At 40.1% G+C, this 7,500-nt stretch overlaps 1 protein-coding gene across 1 annotated transcript in view; it reads left to right on the plus strand.

The window, feature by feature from the left end:
* The window catches only part of LOC137999773 (uncharacterized), a 28,650-nt gene extending 24,404 nt beyond the window's left edge, over positions 1-4,246 (plus strand). Inside the window, exons 5-6 of the mRNA XM_068845705.1 lie at positions 1-296; positions 3,232-4,246. The exon at positions 1-296 is cut by the window's left edge and continues 733 nt beyond it. The gene's annotated coding sequence lies outside the window, so the exon portion shown is untranslated. The remainder of the gene's footprint in view (positions 297-3,231) is intronic.
* The last annotated feature ends 3,254 nt before the right edge of the window (positions 4,247-7,500 follow it).

Consider the following 7,500-nt stretch of genomic DNA (forward strand, 5'->3'; position numbering starts at 1 on the left):
CATATTTTGAGCCTGATTTGGCACATTTTGAGCCTGATTTGGCATATTTTGGTACTGAATTGGCATATTTTGAGCCTGAGTTAGCATAGTTAGAGCCTTATTTGGAGTGCTTCGAGTTTATTTGGTCTTTGGCGCAGTAGTTGTTTGATTTTCACGATATTTTTTCTTTTCTTTCAGATATCCTAAGTCCCCGGATTTGGCTTGAAGCGGCCTTATTTACCGATTCTTTATGGAGTGTCATGAAAAACGATCAGTACAGGGAAGGCCACACTGCTGTTCTCGCTAGATCTGGCAAGGTTAGTTGTCCTGTGACTGTGACCGAGCGGTTGGTTAAGCTTTTGCCGCAGTCTTCCTCTGCGCTCCATTATTTCGTAAAATTATGAAAGCCAAGTCTAAGGAGCATTTTCATTCTAGTTTGGGCGTTTCTATGACCACTTTAAGGGTGGAATTTAAGAAGCATATTAAGCCACTTGTTAGGGACGTTTCTAAGTACGGTACGCACAGTATGAAGTCTGGTGCGGCGTCCAATCCGGCTTGTAGGAAAACAGCTGATGTTTTGTTAGATATCCATGCTGGTTGGAGGTGCGAATCCGCTAATCAATTTAGTTGTTTCTGTTGTTCGTTTTTCATTGTCTTATTTTATATTTTCTAGTATTCACTGGCGATTGTTTATTCAGAATTAGATTTTCGCTTTTGCTGGCTTTGTAATTTTTGAGTAATTTATTTACAGTCCTAGCGGGGGACGTGAGTTGTGCCTGGCCTGTCCCAGATTTCCTGTACCCTTTTTTCCTACGGGGTTTTTTGGCGCAGGTTTTTTCTGGCCACCCTGGTACGCTTACACGTAAGGTAAAGAAAGGGTAAAGTCACTGCTTACGAGCCAGAAGGCCCATCAGGCCGGCACTTATCTCCGGTTTCAGTAGCATTAAGCGACTAGGAGTATTTATACTCCCCCCTGGATGGGATGCTAGTCCATCGCAGGGTTACCCCCAGCATTACGCCGGTACCCAATTATACACCTGGGTGGAGAGAGGCACCGTGAGAGTAAAGTGTCTTGTCCAAGAACACAACGCCATGTCCCCGGCCGGGCCCCGAACCCGGACCACTCGATCCGGAGTCGAGCGCACTAACCATGACCGCTTACAAAGTGCAAAGTGTAGTTAGCCAAACCGAAAAAAACAAAGCTTTCCTCCGCACAACTGGCATTTATTGAAAACAGCACATGAGCTTGCGAAAACCAAACCTTCACCAAGTGGCCCGCGAAATAAGCCAATCGGAGCGTAGATTGCATTGCCGCAACCTTTTTTTAGTAGCCAATGAAAAATGGTGTACTATCGAACTTTACCAGATCTTACATTTCCAGTGACAAAGTGAGATCTGGGTACGAGATTATCAGTAAACTATTGTAGTGCTTTCTTCTTCACATGATCTCGTGAGAAGTATACTAGTTGAGCGAATCGCAAAATGAAAGCTAAAATGTTACGAGAGTGCTTAAGCTAAATCAGTAAACGAGTGCTTTCTCGTGAAAAGTGTAGTTAACCAAACCGCAAAGTGAAAGCTAAAGAGTGATTGCAGAATACCCGGTTGGGTTTAGGATCAGAGTTGTTTATATAAATAGCATTTTCTGTCCCATGCCACTGCGGACTGCGGGACTGCGGTGGCAGATTTTTAAGTAAGACATTTAGCGGGCCGGGTATTCTGCAATCTAGCCTAATGGTAGAATCGGAAGAATCGTATAATCGGGAAATCGGAGAATAGTATTGAACTTACAGTATAGGAATATGTCGAAATTCATATTTTCCTATTCTCTGATTTAGCCATAATCGCAATACTAGGTATAATCGGGAAAATCGGAGAATAGTATTGAACTTAGAGAATAGGAATAATGGTAGAATCAGAAGAATCATATAATCGGAAAATCGGAGAATGGTTTAGAACTTGGAGAATCAGAGAATCGGAAAAATCGTTTGTCAAAATTCATATTTTACTATTCTCTGATATAATCGCACTCTTCTGGGAATGGAACGTCTTGAATGCATCACAGCACGGTCGCATCTAAGTTGTCTGGCAAGTTACATTTATTTTGTGACTCAACTCTGCAAAGGTAAAAAACTTGGAAATGTGACAGTGAAAAATTATTTGAATGAAAGCTTGTTGTCTCTTTTGAGCTTTATTATTTACGGTCAAGGTTCTTTCGAAAAGGGTTTGATGTGAACTGTCACAAGTTGATTTAACTTTGTGACACCGATTGGGTCTTGTTTGCACGCACGCAATTGAAATGGGAAGGGTATTTTGCCTCTTATAGCAAATATGTTGTTTGTTTCAATTAATAGTTAGTTGGAAAAGATTTCTGTGAAATTTCCACCTTTTGTAAATTTATCATGTGTAATTTTCGAGCTTAACAAATTTGCATACGTGTGTTGAAATGTGGGGAGGATTTTTGTGGTAGTGCACTGTAAGCAGCGCATAAGTCACGAAAATAAACAGGTCTGTTGGAAGCGTGCTTGAGTTTCAACAAAATGAGCCCCAAAATCGGTAAATAACGAATTGTGACGCTGATGAATAATAAAGTAGCTGCTATTCCCAAAACGATGGAATTACCTGATAATAAATAACCTCGTCTTAGAGAGTAAATTTTTGACTTTGCAGAAACAATGGTCAACCTCAAGAGTTTAGCGATTGTGATCTTTCAGATCTTTGCGGTTGAATTCGCACATTTCTTGTCAAACTTTATAACACTTGAAAGAAAAAGGAAACAAATAAAAACAAAAACCCGGTATCTTGCCATCATTTGACACAGATCTTTCACTGTTTCGCAAATAAACACGTCGCGGTAACTCGATCACGGCGCCCGCTGAATTCGATGTCACTGTCGATTTTGCGATTTACTCGGTGTAGCCAAAAGTACAATAACAATATTCAACTATTCAAAAATCTCCCAAAATTTTTTGCGCTGATGGTAACTTTTTATATTCGTGGCTCAAAATTAATGTTGTTTTCATGTCGTAAATTTTGTTACTGATGGCAAAATATTTTATTCTCGATCGACCGTCCTGAAAACTTCCTTCTGCTCTTCCCAAAAATCTGTGTATCAATATTTATTTTCCTTTGCATCAATATTTGTTTTGCATAAAGCAAGCTAACAAAATCTGTACCTTGCTTGGTTCGCATTTGTTAGCCTGAAAATAGAATTTTCGGTCCTATGCTCCTCTTACAAAGTGGTATATTTTTTAGGTCGCCCATCCAGATACTAACTCCGCCGGACAGGGAGGGATTTACTTCAGTGAATTTTTCTGCAAAGCTGTCAGATGCTCAGAGTGCACGCTTGAATTTGTGGTGACAAGAACTTGTGAGGGAACTTGAAAATGATCAACATGTCAGACCAGAAACCAATGTTTCGCGATTCCCTTCTATGTTCTTCAATCTCTCTTGGTTCAGTACTTCGCTAGTAACCACATGTCTTCTCAGGGGACTATTTATCTAAGACTTCTTCCATGGCACTACAATATACAATACCAAAACAATATCGTGTACTGTTAGAGCTACATATTACGCAAAGACAACGTGAATCTCCAGGAAGACAAAACGCAGCTCAGTTGACAATATGGAATAAAGCGCTAATCATCTCTAATGGAGAAAAGATCCTTAGAGCAATGTACCGTAAGTGTGGTTGTGTGAAGACAACTTAAAACGGAAAACAGCTCACCGTAGTAACTCAAACAAAACCGTGCATACCATGTAGAAATTCCCAAAAGACGCAAATTTGAAGCGACAATGGGTGAAATTTGTTCAAGTGAAAAGAGCTTATTTCGTAGAGCCGTCGGTACATTCTGTTATTTGTAGCCATCATTTTTCTCCCGACTGTTATGAAAACAGTTACATGGCAGAAATAGGCCTTACAAAGAAGAAGCAACTTCCAGAAACAAAGTGGTTTGAAGAATGCGAGGAACCGGAAGTGTCTTTTGCGGAAATCTCAACGAAAATCTCTGCGGTCCGCTGGTTCAACAAAACTGAGGACTGTATTTTTCCACGTTCTTTTATTTGCGGTCCAATGTACAATCTTTCGATCTTTCACAATTTTTCAATCTACACTTACAGTATTGTTCCTATTTATCTACCCTTTCCGGAAGTACACACACCTTTCTCCGAGATATCCGAGATTTCCCAAGGGCTTATCTTGCACACTGACAAGTCCATTGTACTTATTTTAACCGAGACTAATGCAATTAAATGTCCGTCACACCCTGTATTCATGACACGAACTGTTAACGCATTCAACCACGTACCGGATATTCCCACTCGATTCTTCCCAATTTGCCGGTTATTCTTTGTTACAATCAATCACTATTTATTTTTATCATCACCTAATTATGCAAGCATACGTTTCGCAACAGTGTCCGACAGAACTGAGAAAAGACCGAGAAGTCGCGCTCTTCAGAAGTTAGAGGCTAATAGAATACGTAAAAAATTGATTTAAGTGCAAATCTTCAGATTGACAAGAAATAAATTGATTCATTCCATAAGAAACCCTTTTTTCTTAGTTATTGAAAGATTACGAGGAAGCTAGTTGTCCTGGAGCTAGCTCTGAGCCAGAAGTTGACCTTTCTGAACAAATACCTGAAACTGAAACCAGTAGCGACGAAAGAAAGAAATTTGAGTGATGTAGCTGTACAGTGTCATATTGGACTTTTTTGGTTTGATCTTGAACGCAAAGTGATAAATACAAATGACTTGAACGTAGGAGTGTTTCATATGCAATAATAATAATATTATTATGAACGTCTTTGAATTACAATCTACAGACTTCTTTCGGCCTCGCTTCACTACAATGAAAGCAGTGATCGATTGCAAGCAGTTACAAGCCAGTGTATACACCTTATTCCAAAATGGCCGCCATTTTAGTATTCTTTTGTTTTCTTGCAAATTGGCCCTCTTGACCTCGCTTTCAAACGTAAAATTCAAAAGAATATTTAAACTTGAACGAGGTCAAAAGGGCCAATTCGCAATCAAACAAAAGAATACTAAAATGGCAGCCATTTTGCAATAAGGTGTATAGGAGCCTTCGAAATCAGCTGGAAAGGTGTGGCGGATATTGTTTACCGCACAAGATGGAAGAGCGACCGTGACATGTTTGCCGAGATAACCCCAGTACCAGCGAACCAGCTGTCGAAGGGCAATGTAGCGAAATTTCCTACAAAAAGAGAAAACAAATAAGTATCTGTGACACTCAGTATTAACGATGAAATGATATATGAAATGGATCATATATGAACTGCGGATATAAAATCAAGTGAAGCTATGATCCTCGCAGTTATGAACGCAATTTTTGCAATTGCGTAAAGAAGCCTGAAAAATTCAGGACTTCAACGGGGTTTGAACCCGTGACCTCGCGTTACCGGTGCGACGCTCTAACCAACTGAGGTATGAAGCCACTGACGTTGGATCATATATGAACTGCGAGGATCATAGCTTCACTTGATTTCATATCCGCATTTCATATATGATCAATTTCATATCTCATTTCATCGTTGATTCACTCCTAACGGGAACATTAGAACCCACAAATGACCAGCTCCCAACGTCAGTGGCTTCATAGCTCAGTTGGTTAGAGCGTCGCACCGGTATCGCGAGGTCACGGGTTCAAACTCCGTCGAAGTCCTGAATTTTTCAGGCTTCTTTACGCAATTGCAAAAATTGCGCTCATAACTGCGAGGATCATAGCTTCACTTGACACTCAGTATTGTAATCAATAAATACATAAATTCAACAAATCGATCTCACAAAGGCAAAAACAAAAATGATAACATGTAACAAAATAAACTATAACTTAATCTTACTCATTTCCCCTTTGATTATCTGCGCCGTGCGGCTGCCTGTATGCGTAATAAGCAGTTTCCAGCACCCATTCATCGAGGCAGGTTGACTGAAAACCTGGATGTTCCGTGATACACTTCATCTCTGTTTCAGGCTGTTCTTCCACTTTTTGCTACACTTGCTTGATTTCCGTGCAGCAACCGCTTTCATCTGTTATCAGCATGGGTTGACAAGTTCCACATTCGCACTTAAATAATTACTGGGTTGCCAGTATGGCAATCCCAGTCGGAAAATGGGTGGGATTTGTTGGTTTTATTTATTTTACTTTTTCATAATTTTATTTCTTTTTCCGTTTCGGTAAAAGTCTTGCCTGTCACTCCCCTGCTAAGTGGTGTCTTTGTGCATAGAGCCTTCTGCGCGTATTTTCTTAGGATCGAGAGTAGGAAATGCGTAGATTCCTCTGGTGGACACAGTAGAATGATTAACTTAACCTGCAATGGCGTCGAAAGTCATGTAACGCGGGAATGGCGTTTTAGTGGATCTTTAAACAAAATATACCCTTATGGAGCTCAATAATGGAAAGTCAGTTGGATAAACTAGGCAGGCTGTGAAAAACAAATACCTGGAATCTTAAAAGCGGCGAGTAATGGACTTCGACAACAATGTATCGCCCGTCGAGCCGAAATCAAAGTGAGCTGTATTTGTAATATTTTACCAAGTGTGCTGTTATGTAGAACACTGAATCCAAATGGAAAATTCTCTGGTAACTTATGGGTTCAACAAAGACAGAGAACGAATCTGTGCTCTCTGTTGTCTGGCTATCAGTATTTATTTGTATTCAACTCTGCACAGTCTTCAGTTAAAAGAGTAGTTGGAAAGGTGACAGCCAAGAATTATTTGAAAGAAAGCTTGTCGTCTATTTTGTGCTCATTATTCAAGAAAAATTTCTTCATGGAAACGGTTTGATCCTGAAATTTATGCAATTTTGAAGGGTGTTTCTAAAACGAAGACCCAAAAACGAAGACCTAAGACCTAAGACCCTATGATCTAAAACGAAGAACCACTGATCTAAAACGAAGACCCACTGATCTAAAACGAAGACCCTGTGATCTAAAACGAACACACTATGATCTAAAACGAAGGCCCACCTCAAAAATGTCAGAACGATGCCAAGCAGCTTATGGCTGGTCAGACGACATTGTGTGTTATGGAATTGTGGGAACGGTGGAACATTGGAACATCTGAATGTGGGCTCTGAGTGCGTGTGCTCGAAACCCCTCACAACTAATGATATAGCGATGTTTCTTGTGACGTCACCCATTGTTACTAAAGTAATATGGCAACCAGAACCTAATTGATTATCTTTTAACAGGTTCCAGCAAAGCAGACAAATTTCATTGGTGGAGAAAATTCTGCTCGTTTGGGTAAAACCTGAGAAATGGACCACCTCGAAAGGCCACAACATTTGTTTTCTCACCCAAGCAAGCTGTTTTTTTAGACACGGAAATGGTAATCATGATACATCAATAACATGACTAAAAGTGACAACTATGACAGCTGTTACGGGGCATATTTTTTAGACACATGCAGCTTCAGAGTTTTAACTTCTTTATTCTGGCATGGAACTTCAGCACTCTGCCGTTGCCGGCAGCCAACTCTCTCTAGCTCTCTCAAAAACTGGCGTTTATA

The sequence above is a fragment of the Montipora foliosa genome, chromosome 1 (genome assembly GCF_036669935.1).
Source record: "Montipora foliosa isolate CH-2021 chromosome 1, ASM3666993v2, whole genome shotgun sequence".
Classification (NCBI taxonomy): domain Eukaryota; kingdom Metazoa; phylum Cnidaria; class Anthozoa; order Scleractinia; family Acroporidae; genus Montipora; species Montipora foliosa.